At 43.2% G+C, this 26,061-nt stretch overlaps 1 protein-coding gene across 2 annotated transcripts in view; it reads right to left on the reverse strand.

The window, feature by feature from the left end:
* SYK (spleen associated tyrosine kinase) overlaps positions 1-26,061 on the reverse strand; it is a 108,085-nt gene that overhangs the window by 63,679 nt on the left and 18,345 nt on the right. The window contains exon 1 of one of the 2 annotated variants that reach the window (XM_055579129.1): positions 10,463-10,543. The exons of the other annotated variant lie outside the window; for it this stretch is intronic. The gene's annotated coding sequence lies outside the window, so the exon portion shown is untranslated. Of the gene's footprint in view, positions 1-10,462; positions 10,544-26,061 lie in introns of those variants that run through there. 2 annotated transcript variants of the gene reach the window in all.

Raw genomic sequence — 26,061 nt, forward strand, 5'->3', positions numbered from 1 at the left:
ATCTACTCTCACCAGTGTCATCAATCTTTACATGGCCAAACTCAAGGTCATTCCAAGGGCCCTGTCCTTCCTGATCTCCTGTTAGCAGTGGGTGCTGCCCAGAACCCACACTTTAGTGGGTCAGTCCCTCTGCTTGGCCAACTCCTACCCCAACCATGGCTCCTTCCTTTGCTTACTCTGCAGCCCAGTGTGGGGTCTTCATCTGCGTCTTCTCCCTGCATATGGCCCCCATGTGCCCATGGATCCCACATCCACCTCTCCTGGCTGAGCTTCTGAACTAAACGCTGCTTATCTGATGCTTCCACTGAAAATCTAAAAGGCAACTCAACCTTCAGATGCCCAAAATGGGCTTTCAGTTGCTCATGTATGGTCTCCCTGAGCCTCTCTTAATTAAGAAAATGACATTAACTCTAACCAGTTGCTCAGGACAAGACCCTAAAGACTCAGGATCCCTCCCTTTCACTCATCATGCATGTTTAATCCACTCACTTGTTGCTTCTGTTTAGTTGCTAAATCATGTCTAGCTCTTCTGAAACTCCATAGACTGTACCCTGCCAGGCTCCTCTGTCCATGGGATTCTCTACATAAGAATACTAGAGTGGATTGCCATGCCCTCATCCAGGGATCTTCCCAACCCAGGGATAGAACCTGTGTCTCCTGCTTTGGCAGATTCTTTACCACTGAGCCACCTGGGAAGCCCAATCTGCTAACTAGATGATCTTATTTGCAAAGCAGAAATAGAGACACAGATACAGATAACAAACATATGGATACAAAGGAGAAAAGAGAAGGCAAGATGAACTGGGAGATTGAGATTAACATATATAGGCCACAATGTATAAAACAGATAAGTAATGAAAACCTACTGTATAGCTCAGGGAACTCTACTCAGTGTTCTGTGGTCACCTAAATAGGGAGGAAATCCAAAAAAGAAGAGATACATGTGTACATATAGTTGATTCATTCTGTTGTATGGTAGAAACTAACACAACATTATAAATCAACTGTACTTCAGTAAAAATTAATTAAGAAAAAGAACATATTTTCTTTCAGATGGGTCCAGCCCACCCAGTAATGTGTCCCCTTGGGAAACAGTGAGCTTCATTGAAAGACCAAAGGGGCTCCATCAAGGACTCTTGAAGGAAGTTGGACCAGTTGATCTCCAGGAAGCTCTCATCAGTTTTCCTCTAAAAGGTATCCCAAAGTCATGGCTTCTCTTTGTTTCCCTTGACATTCCCTGGGTGGAATGTTCATCAGCTCTCGCTCATGTGAATGCAAGTCTTACCTCGTTAGTTTCCCCTTCCGTCCGACTCTTCTTCTGGTCCACTGCGCCCCCCCCCCCCATGCCAGCAGGCAGAAGCATCACCCTCTCTCAGACACATCCTCCTCCCCCGACCTTCAAAGTCTACTTGATTTGGCCCAAGCCCCTTCCTTCTCTTGCCCATTTGCCCATCTCACCCATGCTCACCACATCCAGCCACGCCATCCTTCTTCCTGTCCTGGCCATGGCACTTTCCCCCTGCACCCGCCCACCCCCTCCCACCACTGACTGGTTTCCTCCTTCTCAAGCCTGTGGTCTCAGCTCATGTCACCTCCTCAGAGGGGTGATGCTGATGGCCGAGTCTAAGGTGGCTTCATGACCCCTTTATCTTCAGCTCCTGAAAAGGTTTATTTCCTGAATCCATTCACCACAAGCAGGCCCATGTATAATGTAAGCTCCGAGGTCTACAAATTGACCTGCAACCCCAACAGTTGACCTGCATCCCAAACACTTAGGGGCTTCCCAGGTGCTCACAAAATACCTAATAAATGGAAATGTGTTGTTCACTCCTTTTTAGAGTTTCCACAGTGAATACATATTTCTTTAGTAATATGAACTCTCACTGTGCAGCTGCTGCTCTGCCCAGGTGGAGAGCATGGTGCCAGAGTGAGAGAACCTTGGAGAACATGTGTCCAACCTCTTTCAAGATCCACACAATTCCATTTTGCCCAAGACCCTCTTAATGGTGTAGCGGGCTTTGTGCCACCACGGCCGAGATCTAAACACACAAATGCACAGGTCCCTCTGGAGCTGCTGTCAGTGGCCCATAGACGTGGCCCTGGCTGACCTCAGCTCCTGGTAGCCATACTGGGCTACTTGCAAGTGAAAAGCTGCCCTATCGCATGTGATCAAAGCACGTCCTCCAGCCTCTATTTACATACTAAGAAGGCTGCATGTGGCCAGCTCACACTCTTTTGATTGGTATCACCCATTTCCATCTGTCTCTTCTCAATGCATCAGCACCATGCTTCTCAACCTCATACACTTGACATCTGGGCCAGATCATTCTCTGCTCTGGGGCTTCTTATCAACCATAGGCCGGGTAGCAGGAATCCTGGCCTTTGCCAGTAATGCCAACAGCTTTCTCCCATCCCCCAATCATGAAAACCATCTCCAGACCCTGCCAAAAGTTCCCTGGACACAGTCCCCAAATATCCCCTGACTGGAAGTCATTGTGTTAATCATTACATCTGCCCACAAACCTGTGTGTTCTTTCCATTGCTAGAGCATCTTCACCAATAAATTAGATAAATGAATATCCCACTCTCTCATTTATTACCATGATCACTCTGAGCACAGGACAGGGAGGGGTGGAAAGGAACAGAGCCCTGTGGAGGTAAGTGTGCCTTGACTCTGAAGGTAGCAGAGTCAGGGGTGCAGAGCAGAGCCTGAGCGCCATACAGGCTGGCATCATCCCAGTTCCTGATTCCCAGGCCCATTAGAGCCACAGTTCTGTACCTATGAAAGTGGCGGCAGTAGCACCAAAGTCACCGTAACTCACTACAGTCACAAAGGATGGTGCGGGGGCTGCCCATGGCAACTGGGACTCCATGAACGGAGGCTCTGAATAAAAAACCAAAGGAATGGTTCATGGTAGGATGGTGAAGGGGGAGGTATGGGCAGCCTGCACTTGAAAGGAGTGTGTGATGTGAGTGTGTATCTTTGTGTATGTGCATGTGCGCACACCACCCCCAACAGACATTCTCACACAAGGATGAGGGAAGCTCGAATTGAACCACAGACAATGATTCCTTACTTTAAATCCTGCCTAATCAGCTAAGGCTTCATCCTGCATTCAACGCCCTCGGAGGAGTTATCTCTAGAATAGAGATTATTTCATCACTGGGCTTTGATTCTGGCTGCCTCACCTAAGGAGCCCCATCAGCAGCCCCGCCTTGAGCCTACAGAAACGGATTCCTGGGACAGATGATGAACCCCTGGAATCCTACGAGCATCCTCCTGACTGTCTCGTTCCATTTAAGCAGCACTGTGCTCTGCACTTCTGACATGTTACAATCTTCCCTTCCAACTAACCTCTCAAAGTCCATTTTCCCCAGTTCCAGCGCCAAGGCTGCCTGCACAACCTTTGCCCTTTACAATGCAATTAGCTTGGAAAATATCACTTGTGTAGTTCTAGCTTATCGTACAGCAGTTTCATAGATTAAGAGGAATAGCCCATGCTTGCCATCATAAACACAATGTCTCAGATAAGATTAGCAAAGTTAAAAGAAAAAGTCACCCTTCTAGGGGCAGCCTGCGTGCAAGGTTAGGTACAGCCGCTCACACCCAGGATAGCAGCTACAAAAGCTGTTTGGAACCCACAACTCAGGTGGAAGGAAATGTGTTCCCTAGCAGAGAACAATCAGAGTGAATTCAGCATGAGAAAGGAGGGCTAGGATCTGCACGCTCATCCACCTCAGCTTTTAAAACCTATTTTTTCCTTGTCTGAATCTTGAAAGCCATTAGAATAGATATTTCATAAGGATCGGTGTGTTTCTGTATTGTTTCCTGTTGCCTAGAACAGAAAGTGTTAGTCACTCAGTTGTGTCTGACTCTTTGTGACCCCATGGACTGTAGCCCACCAGGATCCTTTGTCCATGGAATTCTCCATACAAGAATACTAGAGTGGGTTTGCTTGCCACTAGAGGGATCTTTCCAGGGATCCTTCCAACCCAGGGATCAAACCTGAGTCTTCCACATTGCAGGCAGATTCTTTACCATCTGAGGCACCAGGGAAGCCCTGTCTAGAACAGAGACACCCCTAAAAATGGGCTTCCACCCTGCAAAGCTTGGTGGAGAATTAGAATGTATACGTGGCAGCCAGTCTCCTTGATGGCTCCACAGATCCTTTCCAGCCCTCCTACCCTGACTGAGGGCTGACTGCACAGTGATAATGTGTGATGCCTGAGGCTAGTCTATAAAGGCCTTTACAATTTTCTCCTGTTTCTGGATCACTCACCCCGGGGAAAAAGAAGTGGAAGTGTTAGTTGCTCAGTCGTGTCTGACTCTTTGGAAACCCATGGACTAGAGCCTGCCAGGCCCCTCTGTCCATGGAATTCTCCAGGCAAAAATATTTGAGTGGGTTGCCAATCCCCTCTCCAGGGGATCTTCCTGACCCAGGGATTGAACCCACACAGAATCTTTACCATCTGAGCCACCAGGGAAGTCCCAATCTGGGGAAAGCCAGATACCAAGTCATGAGGATGCTCAAGGAGCTCTTTGGGGAACTGAGACCTCCAGCCAACAGCCAGCATGAACTTGCCAGGAGGGAAAGCCACCTCAAAAGAGGGTCCTCCAGGCCCCGATGGGCTTTCAGACAATGCAGCACTTGTGACTGCAGCCTCACAGGAGACCGTGAGCCAGGCCAGGCCACCTCAAAACCAGACCCACAGACACTGTGAGGGTTACTACATGATTATTGCTGTTTTAAGCTACTAAGCTGAGGGAAATCTGTTGTACAACAACAGATAACTAATACAGCACGTGGAATAGGGTCAGATGAGAGGAACAAAGCAGCTTCATAAATATTTGAAGGACTTGTTGACGAACAAGGCCCCAGATCTTGGATTGAGTGAGGGAAGTACCTAGAGGCTAGGTTCTGGCAGAGTCAGAATAAAACTTTCAGGTATTGAGGGCGGAAGAGATGAACCCCTAAGGTCAGGAGGGAGGGAACTGAGGTATACGTACCTAGTGAGTGCCCCTAGGAACTGCCACCCCAGTCTGTCTTCCTCTATCCCCACTTCTACACACTGAAGACCATCAGAGGCACTGACCCCAAGTCCTGCAAAGGCCTTGGTATCCAAGCCTGGAAACCGGGATCAGAGGCAGACCCTAAAGTTGAGAGTAAGTTACTGTCTCTGACAACATTGTAACTCACCCACTTTCATAGCATCCTTTCCTTCCCTTCCTCCTCTTCTCTCTATCATGTCAATATTGCTACCCTTGGCTCTATTCTCTTTTCATCCAATGCATGAAACAAACCATAGTTGACTGTCATTATTTGTGACTAGTTATGTTCTATGGTGGTGCTAGTGGTAACGAACCCACCTGCCAATGCAGGAAATGTATGAGACACAAATTTGATCCCTGGGTTGGGAAGATCCTCTGAAGAAGGGAATGGCAACCCACTCCAGTATTTTTGCCTGGAGAATCCCATGGACAGAGGAGACTGGGAGGCTACAGTCTACAGAGTCGCAAAGAGTCAGACACGACTGAAGCAACTTAGCGTGCATATATATGTTCTATATAGGTGTTGTGAACAATGAATTTTCAAATGCTGAACTATTGCTCATACAGAAAGATTGGGTTGGGTTCTTTTGAGCCTCTGATCCATGATATTTTTGTCAACAGATCAATATATAATTTCATTTTATGTGTGTTCCTGTTTAAAGAAACTCATTTCGTATATATGATTGACATCAACAGTTCACTCATGGCCAACAACCCTATAATTTATGCCTGAGGGAAGCTTATCTAGTGTGTGTTTTCTCCATAAGTCACTTAATAGCCTTCTTGCCCTTAGAAATACCAGATAGCACTTCAGCACTATGCTTGGGGCCCTTTTAAACAACAACAACAACAACACACAAAAATATACAAAAAACATGGCACTAAAGAGACTATGGGAAGGATACCTGTTTGCAGGATGAGCTGAGACAAGAGGACAGAGTGACTCTTCATTCAACCTCAGCTGGGAACGACTTGAATGACTCACATTTTTCCCTATCCTGTGCATGTAGATGAATGACCACAAAATCAAAGTGAGTATTGATGTAGGGGTTGCAAATCTATTTTAGTAAGAAGGTGAATTTGTAAAAATGGAATCCATGAATAATGAGGATCGGCTATGTGTGACTCTCCTCCACTCTCTCCCACTTGCCCCGAAGAGCCTCCACTTCATGGGTAGAAACACAATGATGCCTTGGTATAAGGGATTTGCTGGTAGCTCAGTGGTAAAGAATCTGCATGTAATGTGGCAGACTCAGGGTTGATCCCTGGGTCAGGAAGATCCCCTGGCGTAGGAAATGGCAACTCATTCCAATATTCTTGCCTAGGAAATCACATGGACAGAGGAGCCTGGTGGGTTGCAGTCCTTGGGATCACAAGAGTGAGATATGACTTAGTGCATAAACAATAGCAACATAAGATTGTGTACTTAAATGTATTATTCTTGTTTTCTAAATCTGTGTTCATTTCAGTGCTTTTAAACTTGGTGTAGAACTAGAAGAGGTAGCCTATGTCTTTGTAATTTAAAAAATTTTTAATTTTATCTTTTAGAGTGTGGAATATTTTTATTGATCATAATGTCTATCTTAATCATAGATTCCATAAAAAAAATCCCAATATTTTAGTGCTAAAAATTTCAGTTACAAATTGATCATTTGCTTATTTGTATTTTTTTTCTTTTTTCCCCTCATATTTTAAATTTTTTTTATTGTATATTTTAGTATTGTTGATGAACAATATTCTATTAGTTTCAAGTGTGCGGCAAAGTAATTCAGTTATACATATGCATGTGTCTATTCTTTTTCAAGTTCTTTTTAAAAAACCCCATCTGCCCTGGTTATCACCAGCCCTGACCTGCGCTTCACAGCTTTTTTTAAGACCCATCAAACCATGGCTACTGCAGGTGCTGCCCCTGACTAAGCGTTTAGCCCTTTCTACTTCCTGTGGAGAACCTTAGCACATTAAAGGTAGGCTGATTTCTCATCATAGGGTCAGTTTCCCCTTATAATATGGACGGAGGCGACAGTGCAACAGTAAATGGTGCTCTGGGGGAGCACCATCTAGGGACAATTTCTGTCATAGCCCTACCACGGAGGGGAACAAAATCAGGAAGATGGAAAAAGATATCTTGCTCAACTCCACACAGGCACCTCAATGCAAAGCAACCCTGATAAAATTTGCCTGGGAATTCCCTCTGCAGCTTCAAGCTGAGAAAATTAAGTACTTGGACTTGGGTAAAAGGCAAAACCGCATCTGTAGGTTTGATTAATTTTCATAAATAAGAGGACAGAACTTGGCCCGGGGGGAAGAAGAGTTCTTCCTGGGCCAGTCAGGCTCTGGCTGATGAGTTATGAGAAATGACCAGGCAAAGGGAGACGCAAGGGGACCATCCCAAACAACACCAGCAGATGACTGCACTCCATCAGTCTGCAAAGGGCTCTGGGCACTACCTTCTGCAATAGGATTTGGCTGCAATAAAAAACAAAAACAAAAACAAAACAAAAAAAACAAGTGACCAGACCTGCGGCTACAACATGGAGAAACAGAACCCAAGTCCTCAGCCTGAGTTGGCCCCATATCTGTCCAGTTTCCTGAGTGATACCAGCTGGCCTTCTGGGAGACCACCCTGCAGGGCTGTCCCCAGGCCCTCTGAGGCCTGCTGGGCTGGTCACACTGCCTCAGACTGGGTCTCCCAAGGCAGAGGCATACTTCACAACTTCTGCCGAGTGGTCCCTGTTCTGCATTTGTGGTAAAGCACAGAGATTCTTAGATACAGAGACACACATTTAAGACACAGAAAGTAAGTCTGAGGCTGGAGAGAACATGATGTTACACTGATATTTAGAAGAGATGAGATGTTCCAATACTTGAAAATGCTATCCAAACTTTCAAAACCAAGTTCTTTTGCCTTGCCTTCAAAACCCCGAAGGTGCTGAAAATGCATCAAGGAAATACTGATGTATCTCAGCCAACATCTGGATTTTCAGGCTCCACAAAGATGTTCAAGAACTTCTTTATTATATCCACCCAATACTGCCTCAACATGATTAACACAAATCACAGATACAATCAATGCCTACAGAAACGTTAACACTTAACATAAACATTAACTCTCAATATGCTGCTGCTGCTGCTAAGTCGCTTCAGTCATGTCCGACTCTGTGTGACCCCATAGACGGCAGCCCACCAAGCTCCCCCGTCCCTGGGATTCTCCAGGAAAGAACACTGGAGTGGGTTGCCATTTCCTTCTCCAGTGCAGGAAAGTAAAAAGTGAAAGTGAAGTCGCTCAGTCATGTCCAACTCTTCGTGACCCCATGGACTACAGCCTACCACGCTCCTCCGTCCATAGGATTTTCCAGGCAAGAGTACTGGAGTGGGGTGCCATTGCCTTCTCTAACTCTCAATATATTCGGTTACAAATAAGCAACCAGCCCACCATTGTGAATTTAATTTCAAAATATGAATCATTTATTCATTTAGGATATTTGTTGGGCATCTTCTATGTGCAGTTCATTTTGTTGAGGACCCCATGGAATAGGAAGGGGACTTCCCTGCCTCCAGACAATGAGCAAGCAGAAGTGGCTCGTGGGTGGTGGAATCTTCTCCAGGGCCCCTGCTTCCACCCCCAGGACTGTGAAGACCCCGATTCTCTACTGTCTACACTTCTCCTCGCTTCCCAGTGTGACTGGCTAAAGCCACTACAGATGCAACTTCTTGGTGGAAATTCACTACACTGTGCATTTGAGGCTCAGCCCTGGAAATGGGGTCCCCGACCTAGCTTGGGCCCAGAGACACAGTGTACAGAAGGCAAGTCTGAATTTTAAATAACTTCCTGGCAATTTTCAAGCACTTTCTTATTTGAGAACCTCTGCCATAATCCAATATTTCATTCCCCAAGTGGAGCTGGTAGAGAGAAAAGGGAATTGAGCTGTCTCCCTCCAGGATGTAGGGAAGAAGGGAGTCTGGAGATGGGGTGGAACTGGGCTGCCTGCTGCCACAGCTGGGAAGGGAACCAGGGAAGAAGTTTAAAGTCCCCCACACTGTGCCTGCTGACCTCAAGGCAGGAAAATCCAGCTCCAACTCCCTTAGGGAGGGAAGGTTATCCAGACACTCCTCTGCCAGGGCACTGGGTCAGAGGCATGCTCGTCATGAAGCTGGATTTATGCACAAGGATTCAGTTATTAAAAGTGAGCTAGACTTAGTGAAGAATCAGTGAGCACAGGAACGCATCCAAGTGGTCACTAGTGATGCCCTCTCATGCTTTCTTGGGGTTGTTGACTGTGGGCTGAAGCCTGGGTCAACCCAGAGTGGTTCCTAGGACATCTCCCCACCTCCAACCCCCACCATGGACCTCACTCAACCATTGTGTCCTGAAAACCACCTGGTCACCCACTCTGCTCTTGGGAAATTTAAAAACAACAGATAAAGTCATAGATGAGAGAATTCACATTGTTGGTGGCTGATACCCCTCACTGCCCTTCTCTTCCTTTGGGCATATCCCACAGGAAATTTGAACAGGCAGTAAAATTACTGAGTTTTCCCTGGTCCTGATCCAGATGACCCTCCAAGACCCCTTCCCACTCAGAGAACGTCTGGACCTGTTGGCAAAGCCATGGTTACCTCACAGTGACTTGGCCTGTCCTGTCCCCTCTGGCAGTACCTGGAGAAGGTTTTTAGCTTCTGAGCACTATTTTACTTTCCTGTAGCCCCACCTCATCCACACGATATTCACAGGGACCTGCAGCTGCTGGAAAAACCAGACATTTAAATCAAGGGGCACAGTGGTAAAGAATTCACTTGCCAATGCAGGAGAATCAAGAGACATGGGTTCAATCCCTGGGTCAGGAAGATCCCCTGGAGGAGGAAATGGCAACCCACTCCAGTATTTTTGCTTGGAATATCTCATGGACAGAAGAGCCTGGAAGGCTACAGTCCATGGGGTTGCAAAGATTCAGACATGACTGAGCACACACACATAGACACACAAATGAAAGGATCACAACTACTAAAAGTTTTACTAGGCATACATGAAAAATTGCCATCCCTTTTTTTCTGGTCTCATGATGGCAAAATACTATAGAAATATATGACGGTATCCTTAGATGTCATAAACCTGTGACATAAATATATCCAGTGCTTACATAGCTGGCAAAGGGTTCTATGAAAGAGAGAGATGGTCTGACTACACAGTAACTATAGGCAAGAAGTAGGATGGCAAAGACCTGAGTCCTGCTCTTCTGGGCATGTGTTCAGTGGGAGAAGACTGCCTGCACAGGGCAGAGAACACACAGCGCATGAGCACAGACATGAACTCCCTGAAATACGAGTGCACCACCCTTCCTATGGGCAGTCACAGAGGGGAGAGCTCCAAGGTCACCATTCTGGATTTACTTGATTCCCACACATGTGACCTACCTTCCTTTTCTGGATTCAAGTGCAGGTCTGCAGTTAGAAGCCCAGGACAGCGCGGAGCGTGGAAAGTGAACAAGCCCAAGACGGAGAGACGTATTTAAAGGGGAAACAGCAGATATGGAGAGAAAGCAGAAGACAAGCCTTACCAACTGGAGTCCTTCCTGTCTGCGCTGTGTCTGCAATTAGGGAAGTGGGCCTTCTCCTCCCATTTCAGCGAACCAGCCAGAAAGCAGAAGTGCAGATCCCCACACAACTGGCCTTGTTCACTTACACAAATGGACCCGCCAGGGACATGGAACCCACCAGAACAGAGCGTGCCAATGGCTGAGCCTGCTTGTGTTGAGCCAGTCAGGAAATTCACTCTCCCAAGAGTTCTTACTGAAGGAACTGTGTCCTGAAGTGCTAGGTGTGTGTTAGTGTTAGTCACTCAGTTGTGTCTGACTCTTTGTGACCCCAAGAGCTGTAGCCCACCAGGCTCATCTGTGCATGGGGGTTCTCCAGGCAAGAATACTGGAATAGATACTGCTGCTGCTGCTGATTAGTCACATCAGTCGTGTCCAACTCTGTGTGACCCTATGGAGGCAGCCTGCCAGGCTCTTCTGTCCACGGGATTCTCCAGGCAAGGGTACCAGAGTGGGTTGCCATGCCCTCCTCCAGGGGATCTTCCAGACCCAGGAATTGAAGCAGGGTCTGCTGCATTACAGGCAGATTCTTTATGCTGAGCCACCGGAAGCCCACTAGGGTGGATAGCCAGTCCCTTATCCAGGGGATCTTCCTGACTCAGGGATTAAACCTGGGCCTCCTGCATTGCGGGAAGATTCTTCACCATCTGAGCCACCAGGGAAGCTCCAAAGTGCTAGCTGGGGTATACCAAAGTCATCTTGGTTATTTTATACTTTAAACAGCCCTTGCATGCATGCGTATGTGATAAGTCACTTCAGTCATGTCTGACTCCTTGAGACCCAATGGACTGTAGCCCACCAGGCTCCTCTGTCCATGTGATTCTCCAGGCAAGAATGCTGGAGTGGGTTGCCATGTTCTCCTGCAGGAGATCTTACCAACCCAGGAATCGAACCTGCAGTTCTTAGGTCTCTTGCATTGGCAGGCAGGTTCTTTACCAGTAGTGCCACCCGGGAAATCCCTTAAACAGCCCTGCTGCTGCTGCTAAGTCACTTCAGTCGTGTCCGACTCTGTGTGACCCCAGAGAGGGCAGCCCACCAGGCTCCCCCCTCCCTGGGGTTCTCCAGGCAAGAACACTGAAGGGGGTTGTCATTTCCTTCTCCAATGGGTGAAAGTGAAAAGAGAAAGTGAGGTCGCTCAGTCATGCTTGACTCTTAGTGACCCCTTGGACTGCAGCCTACCAGGCTCCTCTGTCCAAGGGATTTGCCAGGCAAGAGTACTGGAGTGGGGGTGCCATAAACAGCCCTAGGACATTATAAATATCAAATTCCACCTGAACGCTGGATCAAATAAAAGAGAAATCCTAGGAAAGGACTTATCAGCAATCTCAGGATGCTAATTTCTGTCTGGAGATTGGAGAGGTGAGCAGATATGGTCTTTACGGCAGGAAGGCCAGAGTTCAGCGTCAGAGTACCTGTGCCAGCCATCTCTGACTCTGCTCTCAGACCTCCTGGCAGACAGCCACCTGTAGTACCAGCAGGAGACACAACTTCACAAAGGGCCTTTTGTGAGGTCCTTCAAGTTGAGACAGGCGGTGCTATTCAAGGATCTACCAAACACCCACACACTCTGCAGGAAGCACAAATTTGAATGTCTCACTCGAGGCTGTGCCATTCCCTTCACCTGGAAAAACAGCTGGAGGAGCCTAGCCAGGCTTCACCCAGAAACAGGTGAGGAAATATCCTTGGAAAGGCAAGATGGAGAAACACCCTCTCCAGACACTTGAAGCTGGAAGGAGTTCGGTGGGTGGTTTACTTGGGTGAGGCCAGGACACTCACAAGGATGTGTTCAGAAAAGTAACAGTAGCCAATCTGTACCTAAAGCTAGCAAAAATGACAGCTTAATGCAAAAAAGCATTACCATTTTATGAGTGATAAACCCAAGGCACAAACAAGCTTAGTGCTGACATCTGATGACTGTGAGATGGATGATGACAAGGGTGGCAAGCAGAAGCAGCTCCCTTGCAGGGCGTCGGCTGACCTGCACAGTATCCCTAAAGATAGTGGCGGCTGGAATCCCCAACTCACACATCTGGGTATTGGGCTCCGAAAAGTCAGTTGCTTCTCAAAAAACTCACAGGTATTAGTGGGAGAGCCAGTGTGGGAAGCCAGCCCCTCTCTTAGCTACTGCCTTTCGGTCCTCAGCTGAATGTGAAAAGACGCTTCTATCAGCACATCCAAATGCAAGCTCAGGGCTTTGCAACACGAGCATCACCAGGAATTTGCAAGAATTTTGGCTTAAGAACTCCATCCATGTAACTGCTGCAGACAAAAAAACTAAGCCCTTTCAGACAGTTCTCTCCCCTCCTCATTCCTGAAAATAATGTATCACCAATCTCACACACCTTATCTTCTAACCTTCCAAACACACCCACTTTTCAATCAAAACCTAATCACACCACTTTTCTGCTAAAGATTCCTCACTGTCTGCTCTCTAATCTCAGGATGAACACCAATTTCTTAGCATCCACATCAGTTACCCTCAGATCTTACTACCCTTGGCTTTCTCTGTACAGCATCCTGGATGTGCTCAGACCATCCACCTCCCCTCAAGGTACCATGTGCCTTTCTGTTGTAATACTGACCACAGTTCTGATTTAATTTTAATTTACCTTTACTTAAATGTGTGTGATTATTTGATGAATTCCTATCTTGAAAAATGCAGGCTGAGATATCTATTCATCCCTCTCTCTCTTTTTCACTTTTTAAATGAACTTTTAATTTTATGATATATTTAAATTTACAGAAAAGTTGCAAAGATTGTACAGGGAGCTTTCCTATACCCCTACATCCAGCTTCCCTTATTATTAACATCTTACATGATTATGGTACATTTCTCACCATTAGTGAACAAACAGTGACAAATTATTATATTATACTTTATTATTTTCTTTGGGTTTCCTTAGTCTTTACCTACTGTAACTTTTTTAACTGTTCCAGGAACCCAGCCAACATATCATATTATACTTAGTTGTTATACCTCCTTAGGCAATTGTTTGGCTACAACATGCTCTCAGACTTTCCTTGTTTTTTATAATCTTGACAGTTTTGAGAAGTACTGGCCAAGTGGTTTGCAGAATGTGCTTCAGCTGAGGTTTATCTGATGTTTTTCTCATGGTTACTCTGGGGCTTATGTGTTTTGGGGAGGAAGAGCACAGACGTAAGTTGCGTACTATCAACACGACTTGTAACCACTGATGTTCATTTTTGATCCTTGGCAGAGGTGGTGGTTGTCAGGTTTCTCCACCGCAACATTGCTCTCCCACCCCATCCCCTTTCCATATCACCCTCCTTGGAAGGAAGTATTTCTGCATGACTTGCACTTAAGGACAGCTGAGATACCTCCTTGAGGGGAGAGTATCTATATCAATTGTTTGAAATTCTCCTGCAGAGTAGATTTGTCTATTCTCTCCATTTATTAGGTAAGTATGGATTCGTGGATATTTATTTTTTTATCCATTAGGTTGTAATCTAATGCTACTTTATTTTGTGGCTTAAATTACTCCAGCCTGGTTATGGGAACACTTATAACTGGCTCCTGTGTCCCTCTGACACACCTACATCACTGTGGGGCTTTTGGGGTACTTTTTTGTTTTGTTTTCTTTCCCTTTGGCATGACAAGATACTCCAAGCTTATCTAGTTTGTTTTTTGTTCCTATCCCAGAATCTATGGTTTGTATTCCTTTTTATTGAGGATCTGGGCACTCAAGATCTGGGCACTAGGCATGCTTGCTGCTACCAGGATGTCACTATTCTAGACCTTGTTACATGACAGAGGAAAGAAATACATGTGTATACTTAACCTGTATATGTAATACATGTCTAAAGTATTTCTGTATATATCCCTCTGTATCTGTATGAATCCACATGAGAGTTTCTACTGATGTCTCTCCATCCCTCTGTTTTCTGGAAGAGAAAATTGTTGAAAATTAATATAATCTCTTCCTTAAGTAATTCACCAATGAAACCGTCTTTTCTGGGTGCTTTTTTGGAAGGGAGGTTACAAATTATTGATTTAAATTGAAAAGACATGGATATTCAAGCTAGTTTTCTTTCTATGAGTTTCAACGGTTTGTGTCTTTCAAGACAGTCTGTTTTACTTAATTTACCACATTAGTGAGAACCAAATTGTGTTATCAGATCAGATCAGATCAGTTGCTCAGTCGTGTCCGACTCTTCGCGACCCCATGAATTGCAGCATGCCAGGCCTATTTCATTATTGTCCACTTATCCACTGAATCAGTGACCTCTCTTTTATTTCTGATATTGCTAATTTGTGTCTTCTCTCTTTTTTCCTGTTTACCTTAACTAAAAGTTTATTAAGTTTATTGATCTTTTTCAAAGAACCCATTTTGAGTTTTGTCAACTTTCTCTATTGTCTTCCTGTTTTCAATGTCAGTTATTTCTATTCCAATTTTAATTATTTTCTTCTTGCTTTAGAGAAATGTGCTCTTTTTTTCTGTAGTTTTCTCAGGTTAAAAAACAGGTTGCTGATTTTATATTTTCTTTTTATCTAACGTATGCACTTAATGCTCTAATGTATGCACTGCTTTTGATGCATCCCATGAATTTTGGTTAAGTTGTATTTTCATTTTTATTCAGTTCAAAGTATTTTAAAATCTATCTTCAGACTTTTTTCTGAACCCACATTGTATTTCAAAGTTAGTTGTTCAATTTCTAAACATTTGGGGATTTTATAACTTTCTGTTACTAATTTCTGGTTTAATTCCATTGTGTTCAGAGAACATAATTTGCATATTTTTTTCATTTAAATTTGTTTACATGTTTTTCAAGAATTTGTTCTGTCTTGGTGAATGTTCCATGTGAGTTTGAGAAGAACGAGTACTGGCACACAAGCAAATATCAATAAAACTAATCACATGAATTTTTTTGTTTCTCAAGAAGTACATGCATATATTAATAAATATTATGTATATACTATACTGGTGAGCAGTAGCATTGTTTTAAAAACAATATAAATATCTTAATTTAAAATACTCTATTACTAAAAAATATTAACCATCAACCATCAATGAGTCATAAAGTTTTTGCAATAGTAACACCAAAGATACACTGATCATAGATCACCATATCAAATATAATAATGAAAAAAGTTTGACATATTTTGAGAATTACCAAAATGTGATGCAGAAACATGAAGTGAGCAAATGCTGTTGCAAACACTGCACTGATAGAATCGCTTGACATAGAGCTGCAACAAACCTTCAATTTGTAAAAAGCATCAATACCCATGAAGCACAATAAAGTGAAAATGGAAGTGAAGTCGCTCGGTCGTGTCCGACTCTTTGCGACCCGTGGACTGTAGCCCACCAAACTCCTCTGTTCATAGGATTCTCCAGGGAAGAATACTGGAGTGGGTTGCCATTTCCTTCTCCAGGGGATCTTCCCGACCCAGGGATCGAACCTAGGTCTCCCACATTGCAGGCAGACACTTTAACCTCTGCACCACCAGGGAAGCCCTTAAATACAAGCGTACAGTCTCTCAGAAAACCTCCTATAGAGACACAGAACTTCAGATCCAGGTACTAACATCAAAGATTTCAAGGGAGGAAAGGCAATAGTGAAGTAGCTCAGTCGTGTCCGACTCTTTGCGACCCCATGGACTGTAGCCTACCAGGCTCCTCTGTCTACGGGATTTTCCAGGCAATAGTACTGGAGTGGATTTCCATTTCCTTCTCCAGGGGATCTTCCCAACCCAGGGACTGAACCTGGGTCTCCCACATTGTAGACAGATGCTTTACTGTCTGAGCTATGGCTTTTGCCCAATAAAGCGAAGTGCAACAAAATAAGGTCTGCTTGATTTTTTCCATTGTTGAACTGGATATCTTATAAGTATCAAGTCGATGAAACAGTGCTGCTCAGGTCATATACATACTTCTGATTTTCTATCTACTTCATATATCAATTACTGGCAGAGGTGATGGAAATTTTCAGTTGTAATAGCGGACTTGTCTAATCTCCTTTCAGTTCTGTGCTTGGCTTATGTATTCTGATGCTTAAACATGTGCACACATGTTTAAGCCTGTTGTGTCTCCTTAGATGGTTGATCCATTTATTATTATGTAACATGCCTCTTTCTTTATCTCTGATACTCTTCCATTTTCTGAAATCTGCTTTGTCTAAAATTAATATAGCTACTCTGATATTCTTTTGATTAGTGTTAGCATGGAATATCTTTCTCCATCACTTTACTTTTACTTTATATGTGTTTTTACATTTAGAGTGGGTTTTTTGTAGATAGTAGATATGTCTTGTTTTTTAAACCATTCTGACAATCTCTGTGCTTTAATTTGTATGCTTATACCATCTGCGGTGGCTCAGAGGGTAAAGCGTCTGCCTACAGTGCGGGAGACCTGGGTTCAATCCCTGGGTCGGGAAGATCCCCTGGAGAAAGAAATGGCACCCCACTCCAGTACTCTTGCCTGGAAAATCCCATGGACGGAGAAGCCTGGTAGGCTACCGTCCATGGTGTCGCAAATAGTGGGACACGACTGAGCGACTTCACTATACCATCTGCATTTAAATTGATTATTGACTTAATTGGATTAATATCTACAACGCTTGTATCTTTTTTTTTAACTCACTGCTGTTTGTCGTTTCTTTTTTTCCTCCTGTTTCAGCTTTCTGTGGTTTTAATCAAGCATTTTATATCTTCTCAGCATGTCCTTTAAAAATTTTAGTGATTGTCCTGTAGCTTCAACTATACATTTTAAAACTTAAATTCCATCTTTAAATAACACTATACCGTTTTACACATACAAGGACCTCATAACAGGGTATTTCTCAATTCCTCCACCCTATCTTCAAGACAGTGCTGCCCTTCATTTTGTGTATCCATGTTATAATAATCCAATATGCTGTTACTTCTATTGCTTTAAACAATTACCTTCTGACCAATTATGATTATGAAAAGCAAAAATAACTTATTTTTTTCCTTTTTCACATAGATCCAAGCTTTGTACCTATATCATTTTCCTTCTACTATTAAATAGTAAGAACTTCTTTTAATATTTGCTGTAGGGGCAGTCAGCTAGTGGTGAATTTTTTTTTTTTTTTTAAGTCTTTATTGAGTTCGTTACAATAGTATTTCAGTTTTACGTTTTGTTCTTTTGGCCATGAGGCATGTGGGATCTTAGCTCTCCTACCAGAAATTGAACCTGCATCCCTTTCATTGGAAGGTGAAGTCTTAGCCATTGGACTACCAGGGAAGTCCCCGAATTTTCTGTTTTTGAAAAGTCCTTATTTATCCTTCTTTTGAAGGGTAAATTTGATGGATATAATATTCTAGGTTGTTGCTTTTTTTTCTCTTTCCTTTCAACACTTCATATCTTTCACCACACCATTTCTCGTTTGCATTGTTTTTGATGAGAAGTCTGCTATGATTCTTATCCTTATTCCTCTGTAGGTAAGAGTTTCAGTTTTGTTTTTTCAACTGGACTCTCCTACAAGTGTATCCTTTATATTTGAAACAAGCAGTCCCTCACCCTCCTCATTTACATGCCAAGCCAGTATTCCCCAGTCATCCCAGGGTCAGGTACCAGGCAACTAGGAACAGCCTGTATGCACTAGAGTCCACTGAAATTATTCAAACTAGCCAATTCCAAGCTTACTTACTCTATCTCATTTGTTCTTTCCCACAGAAACCACAACAAAGGCTCTTGTAAGCATTTTCTTCTCTCCCTCTGCATCCTGGCAAACCCTGGCACTTCCTAATGTAGCCCTGCATGCTATGCTATACCTCCTATTTCTAGGGATCTATGGGTATAAAGGTCAGTTTTCATTCCAATCCCAAAGAAAGGCAATGCCAAAGAATGCTCAAACTACCGCACAATTGCACTCATCTCACACGCTAGTAAAGTAATGCTCAAAATTCTCCAAGCCAGGCTTCAGCAATATGTGAACTGTGAACTTCCTGATGTTCAAGCTGGTTTTAGAAAAGGCAGAGGAACCAGAGATCAAATTGGCAACATCTGCTGGATCATGAAAAAAGCAAGAGAGTTCCAGAAAAGCATCTATTTCTGCTTTATTGACTATGCCAAAGCCTTTGACTGTGTGGATCACAATAAACTGTGGAAAATTCTGAAAGAGATGGGAATACCAGACCACCTGATCTGCCTCTTGAGAAATTTGTATGCAGGTCAGGAAGCAACAGTTAGAACTGGACATGGAACAACAGACTGGTTCCAAATAGGAAAAGGAGTTCGTCAAGGCTGTATATTGTCACCCTGCTTATTTAACTTATATGCAGAGTACATCATGAGAAACGCTGGACTGGAGGAAGCACAAGCTGGAGTCAAGATTGCCAGGAGAAATATTAATAACCTCAGATATGCAGATGACACCACCCTTATGGCAGAAAGTGAAGAGGAACTCAAAAGCCTCTTGATGAAAATGAAAGTGGAGAGTGAAAAAGTTGGCTTAAAGCTTAACATTCAGAAAACAAAGATCATGGCATCCGGTCCCATCACTTCATGGGAAATAGATGGGGAAACAGTGGAAACAGTGTCAGACTTTATTTTTCTGGGCTCCAAAGTCACTACACATGGTGACTGCAGCCATGAAATTAAAAGATGCTTACTCCTTGGAAGGAAAGTTATGACCAACCTAGATAGCATATTCAAAAGCAGAGACATTACTTTGCCAACGAAGGTTCGTCTAGTCAAGGCTATGGTTTTTCCTGTGGTCATGTATGGATGTGAGAGTTGGACTGTGAAGAAGGCTGAGTGCCGAAGAATTGATGCTTTTGAACTGTGGTGTTGGAGAAGACTCTTGAGAGTCCCTTGGACTGCAAGAAGATCCAACCAGTCCATTCTGAAGGAGATCAGCCCTGGGATTTCTTTGGAAGGAATGATGCTGAAGCTGAAAGTCCAGTACTTTGGCCACCTCATGCAAAAAGTTGACTCATTGGAAAAGACTCTGATGCTGGGAGGGATTGAGGGCAGGAGAAGAAGGGGACGACAGAGGATGAGATGGCTGGATGGCATCTCTGACACAATGGACGTGAGTCTGAATGAACTCCGGGAGTTGGTGATGGACAGGGAGGCCTGGCATGCTTCGATTCATGGGGTCGCAAAGAGTCGGACACTACTGAGCGACTGATCTGATCTGATCTGATGGGTATAAAAACTTCTATCTTCATGACAGTTATTTCTGTGTCTGTGTGTCTTACCATACCCCAGGTACCCTTAAAACAAGGTTTCTAGAGATAAAGCCAGAGAAAGTGGAGACCTTCCTAAGACTGTGACTCACTGAAATTTCTCTCTTTCAACCTAGTCCACAATTGGCCTCACCAAAATGATCATCTAAGAGTTCTGTCTCTTTAGGGCTCCAATAGCTTCTGCTCTAGGTAAGCAGGATTTGGTGTTTCTGGAAGCACCAAAAATAACATTTGGTCCATAAACATTTCTCAAATGAATAATGAATGAATGAGTGAGATGTAACTGCAGTTTTATCCAGATGGGTGCCCTAATAGTTCATCTCAAATCTACAATTTCTAGGTGCCAATATGTCCTAAGACCTCTGTTTCCCAAGTCTAAAAAAGTATCACTGATTCTCAATTAGTCCAGCTTTGTAATAGTCTAAGAATAAAAGTTGACAACACCTATTTTAAGTTCTACTTGTTGGAGCTGAAACTGGAAGATGGTGTCTCTTTTCTTTCACCCTTACCTGGTGTCTATCTTATTAGAGATGGCCCAAAAATATTTGTCAGATAAATAAATAAATGAATAAGTAATAAGATATGATTACTCCTTAACAGATGATCCATGTGCATTTGTCAAATGAAAGAATGAATGATCAGATATGATTTTTCTATAGTAGATGGTCTATAACTACATTATACCTATGAATTTATAAATGAATGAATAAATGATTCAGATGTGATTATCTGATCTATAAACATTTGTCAAATGAATAATGAATGAGTGAGTGAGTGAGATGTGTGATTGCAGTTTTTTCCAGACAGGCGACCCATCTCAAATCTAAGGCAACCCACAGGTACTTCAGGGTCCTAAGTCTGGTCCACCCGATTTCACTCTAAATAACTAGAGAACCCAACATCCTCTGACATACAGTGCATACCCTTTCTCTACTTTCTCCCCAGGAACTCTGAGACCAGTCCTAAACTACTTCTGCCTCAACTGACTGGATCTCTTTTTTTTTTCATGCAGATCTGGAATGCAGAAGGAAAAAAAAAATTACTCTTCCCCAAATACAATACAGTTAGAAAACCTTCGTATGTCCCATTTAGATACTGTCCCGTGTTACTTGCATGCATGTGTGCTAAGTCACTTCAGTCATGTCTGACTCTTTGCAACCCTATGGACTGTAGCTCACCAGGCTCCTCTGTCAATGGGATTTTCCAGGCAAGAATACTGGAGTGGGTTGCCATTTCCTCCTCCAGCGGATCTTCCCAACCCAGGGATTGAACTCACGTCTCTTAAGTCTCCTGCATTGGCAGGTGGATTCTTAACCACTAGCACTACCTGGGAAGCCCTGGTTAATTAATAAATCATAATCTTGTGGCAAATTACAGGGACATTGTGGACCTTATTGTCTTAATTCCCTTCTTTTCCTTCTGCTTAACCATTAAAAACATTTGAGGCCTAAACCACGAAAATTACAATAACTCTGCAAAATTAAGGGCCTTGTGCTTTGAAAGCAATGTTGACATTTCCCTTTTACCTGAATAGTAAGATCAAGCTGCATTTTCCATGCCTTATTTTAGGCAGAGCCTTCTTGTAGAGTCACAGAAAGCCTTGCATTCTTGGGGTGGAGAGGTGGTCTGTGACATGGTCACGGGACCCAGCTCAAGACAGAGTCCCTGGGTCCAAACACTGACTCCACTGCTCTTAAACCAGGCAGCTGAGCCTCAGCTTTCTTAATTAGCAAAATAAGGATCATGTTGGAACCCACTTCCAATAGTGGTGTGGGGATTCCATTGTCAATGTGTACGAAGTGCTCACAGTGCATGGCCTGGCACTTGGGACACGCCCCAGGTTGATGATGAGGGTGGCCTAGTGGCAGTCAGGGTAACAACAGTGTGCACCTTCGCTATTGGTGGCAATGACTTCCTTGGGTAGATTTTCTCATCCTTTCACTTCTAGGATGGCATGTTCACCTGTCTCCATGGTTCTGTGGCTGTCAGCAGGCTCAGATGACACTATAATTACAAGTGTTCCTCTAATGATAACTGTGGTGGGAGGGGGATAACTCTATTATTATCACGTCTTTTTTTATGAAAGGAACATTGAGGTGTTTAGGGGTGAAATTTCATAACATCTGTAGTTTACTTGGAGTGCACTTCAGAAAAAAATATGGCAAAATAGTACCACAACTAAGCTTTGAGTATATGCATAATACACGGGTCAGCATATTAGAAAATATTCAAGATAAAAATGTAAGTTTTTTCATGCAAAAATATTTTTAAAAATGAGCATAAAACCCATCTTGCATAATATGGCCTTTAAAGACAAATTTTAAGCCTGTCCCTATCAACCACCACTTTGACGGCATGAGGGTCCATGATTATCCACAAGGACATCTCTGGGCTTTATGGATCTTAATGGAAAAAGTGTGGATTTATGGGTCTTACTAGGGCTAACCAGGTGGCTCAGATGGTAGAGAATTCGCCTGCAATGTGGGAGACTTTGGTTCCATCCGTGGGTCAGGAAGATCCCCTGGAGGAGGGCATGGCAACCCATTCCAGTATTCTTGTCTGGAGAACCCCATGCACAGAGGAGTCTGTTTGGCTACAGTCTATGGGGTCTCAAAGAATTGGACATGACTGAGTGACTAAGCACAGCACATGGGTCTTACCGGAAAAAGTGGGGATGACCACAGCCTGCTAGACCCAAACACCCCACCTCCAAGCACATAAAGTGATGGAGCGTATCAAAGAATAAGGTACAAGAAACTTTGAAAACACAGAGCCTGAAACAAAATATTCTCTATTATGATGTTACCTAAAATATTTTGTTCACAGAAACATCCAACTGCTAAAATGACTACCATTTTACCCTCCAAGGAACAGATGACCTTTATTACAAGAATTGTTTAGGTTCAACATTTCCCACGTAAAAAATAAGCTCTGCTCCCCCTAGAAGATGCCCTTCTCCTATTGGCTGGGTGGTGCCCACCTATTTAGGCAGCACTGCTTATACTCATGCTAATTAACATTTTATTTTATAAATTGCATCTGGACTGGGGGAACTATAAATTTCTGACAAAAACCAAATCTTTGGCCTGTTTCCAGTGGGACCCTGAATCTGTCTTGAGTATTATACAAGGAGAGTGCTGGCTCCCCAGGCATGCTCCAGGCGTGGACCTGTCTTTTTGCACCTAAGCTGTATGATGCAGTAAAGACCTCACTGGAGGAAAACGCTTGTTGGCACCCTGCTGTACAGAGGGGTTTCTGTCTGACAGCCTCTGAGTCAGCCTAGGCCAAATATGACCTGTGATGACTGAGGGTCTGAATACAGTGAGCCACAAGGACCTTCTGGTGGGTTCATATTACTGTATATTATTACCAGCTTCCCACTGTGCACCTAGCTGGGAGGGAACTTGGCATAAAATCAGTCCCTGGTTATGATAAAGATATTTACTTAAAAATACTGGCTATGAAAAATTAATCTCTCATAAGAAAAACACTAATGTAAGAATCTGATTCTTATTTTGAGAAATCACTAGGTTTGCTACCAAATTTAAACAGAAATGACGTTGGCAAAATGTCAGGACTTTTCTGTTTTTAAGATTTTTTTGATGTGGACCATTTTTAAAATCTTTAAAGAATTTATTACAATAATGCTTTGGCTTTTTGGCTGCACAGCATGTGGGATCTTAGCTCCCCCACCAAGGATTAAACCTGCACTCCCTACACTCGAAGGCTAAGACTTAACCACTGGACTGCCAGGGAAGTCCTACTGTTAGGACTTTAAATTCTGATGAATTAAAAGGATTCATTTGACCTCTGAACCTGTTCACCAATGTCCTCCTGGTACCAGAGTAGTGACAGGTGGACGGTAGGAGTTCAAGAAAAAACCTGCTAATTTAATAACTATACAAAATGCAAGGCTAAGGAGATGTTCACTGGATTATAAAATAGTCCATTTGTTTCAAAACCATGTCTCATAACAACAATCAAATTCAACTGGGTTTTAAAAATTATTTCCCTGATTTGTACAAAAATGAAATAACACAGTCATTCCTAGTTATTTGTGGTAATTATGTTTTATAAAGTTGCCACTAACACTGAATTAGCAAATATTGAATGCATTGCTGCAAGGGGCAATACATAGCTAAGTTCCTAAGAGTCTCAGGTCATCTTTTCATCAACCAAATAATACATAACCTTGTTTTATGAATGTTCCTGTTTAAAGAAATCTTACATTATATATATGTATATATGTGTGTGTGTGTGTATGTGTGTATATATATATATATATATAGTTGATTCATTAATATTGAACTCACAAAAAAAGCCCTATGACCCATGCCAAAAGGAAACATATCCTACACATGTGTTTTCCCTGTTAAGGTACATCACAGCCTTCCTGTGCACAGCACATTAGACAGCTCTTCAGCACTGTGTTTGGGGATCAATTTAAACAGTAAAATCATCAACAAAAAGCACAAAAAATACACTACTCAATTGATGTCAAAAAGAGCACCATTCTTAGGGTGAGCTGAGACTAGAAGGCAGAACTTCACCTTATTCAGCCTAAGCTAGGGACAAGCACATCAGATGACTCAAGTATTCTGCTGCTCTGCACGTGTCCACAAAGGGCCACAGAAGCATCATGGGTATTGATTCAGGGGTCACAGAAAAAATTTGGTGAGCAGGCAAATTTACAAATACGGAATCTGTGGAAAGCTAAATATAAGTCTTAGATTCATTTTTTATTCACAAGGGGGCTCAGTGGTCACAAAATAGATGGGAAAGTACAGGCTATTGTAAAACATCAATACAAGGGTTAAGAGATACTAATATTTGGAAATTTATATCTCAATTCATCTCAGCTCCCTCCTGATAACCACGTTTTCCTTTATTTGCTGGCTCTTGAATAAGATGTGTCTTGGCACTCTCAAAAAATGTAAGCAGTAATTACATTTACTAAAAATCAGTCTACTGTGTAAAAAAAAAAAATCTGTCTGGTTTACTATCGTAGGTGTTGATGTTTGCTGTAGATGAGCTGTACAGCTCCCATGTCATAATCAATGCCATATACACAAGGCAATGCAGCAAATAAGTAAGAGAATAAACAGACTTTGCACTCAGAGGGCCCTGCTGCTCACCAGCTCTCCAGCCTTAGGAAGTTACCCTCCTCAAAAAGGGTACAACTTCTACTTTATTTGGGATGCTCTTCTTTTAGAGGAAAGAAAGGGAAAAATGGTAAATCGGCAGTGTTTGTTAATTATGAGTGATGTTGCATTTTTCTGAAATTTTTAAACGGTTGCAGTGAAGAATAAATGAGATTATATCTGACCAAGTCCTGGTGCTGGGCCTGCTCTTTCTTTCAACTTGACTGAAACAGCTTAAGTGCAGAGAGGGATCTTGGCTACTGCAATAGCCCCAGCACCTAGCACCGTTCCTGGCTGGTGAGAGGTATTCAGTGAATCAATATAATGAACAGATCAAGAAACCAGCCAACAAAACAGCCTCGGTTGGACAGGTAGATTGGAAAGGCTGGCAGAAGCAAAGAGTGCCACATGAAGTTTTTTGGTCATTCTGAAGTTGTTTTCTGTGTGTTTGTTCCTGTAGAAATGTAGTTGTTCCATAAAAATGCCAAACATGCTAGGTTGTCATATATGATAAATATCAAAATATCAGATAGCTTGGATGTTGATAGAGTAAAGATGTCACAATTCCCTTCATTCTAAAATCACCCTCTAGAAAGAACAAGAGAAATGCCATGGAACTAATAGACCCCACTCACGCTGAACAACAATCTGAGGGGAGCAGCAAAATGCAGCAAAGGCTTGTCCTGGGAGCATGAATACCTTCAAGGAAGCAGAGGTGCTTCTGCAGACCCCAAAGCCTGCAGAGCTGGGGCTTCTACTGAGCAGGTGGAAGGAAGCCAGCCATCTCCTGGGGGTAGAGAGGAGATTCTGCATGGCTGGCAGCACATGTATACCTGTGGCGGATTCGTTTTGATGTTTGGCAAAACTAATACAATGTTTCAGGTTTACAAATAAAAAAAAAAAAAAAAAAAAGAAGTAAAGGTTTAGCCAATTCTCTCCCTTCCATCCTTCCTTTCTTTCCTTCTTCCTTCCTTCCTTTTTCCTTCCTTCTTTTCTCTCCTCCCTCTCACACACATACACACACAGAGAGACACACACAGCATTACTGAAAATGAGGAAAAGATTCTGTTAGGCTAGAACACATCATAGGCCTCTCCCTGACAT

Source organism: Bubalus kerabau, chromosome 4 (genome assembly GCF_029407905.1).
Source record: "Bubalus kerabau isolate K-KA32 ecotype Philippines breed swamp buffalo chromosome 4, PCC_UOA_SB_1v2, whole genome shotgun sequence".
In the NCBI taxonomy this organism is placed as follows: Eukaryota; Metazoa; Chordata; class Mammalia; order Artiodactyla; family Bovidae; genus Bubalus; species Bubalus kerabau.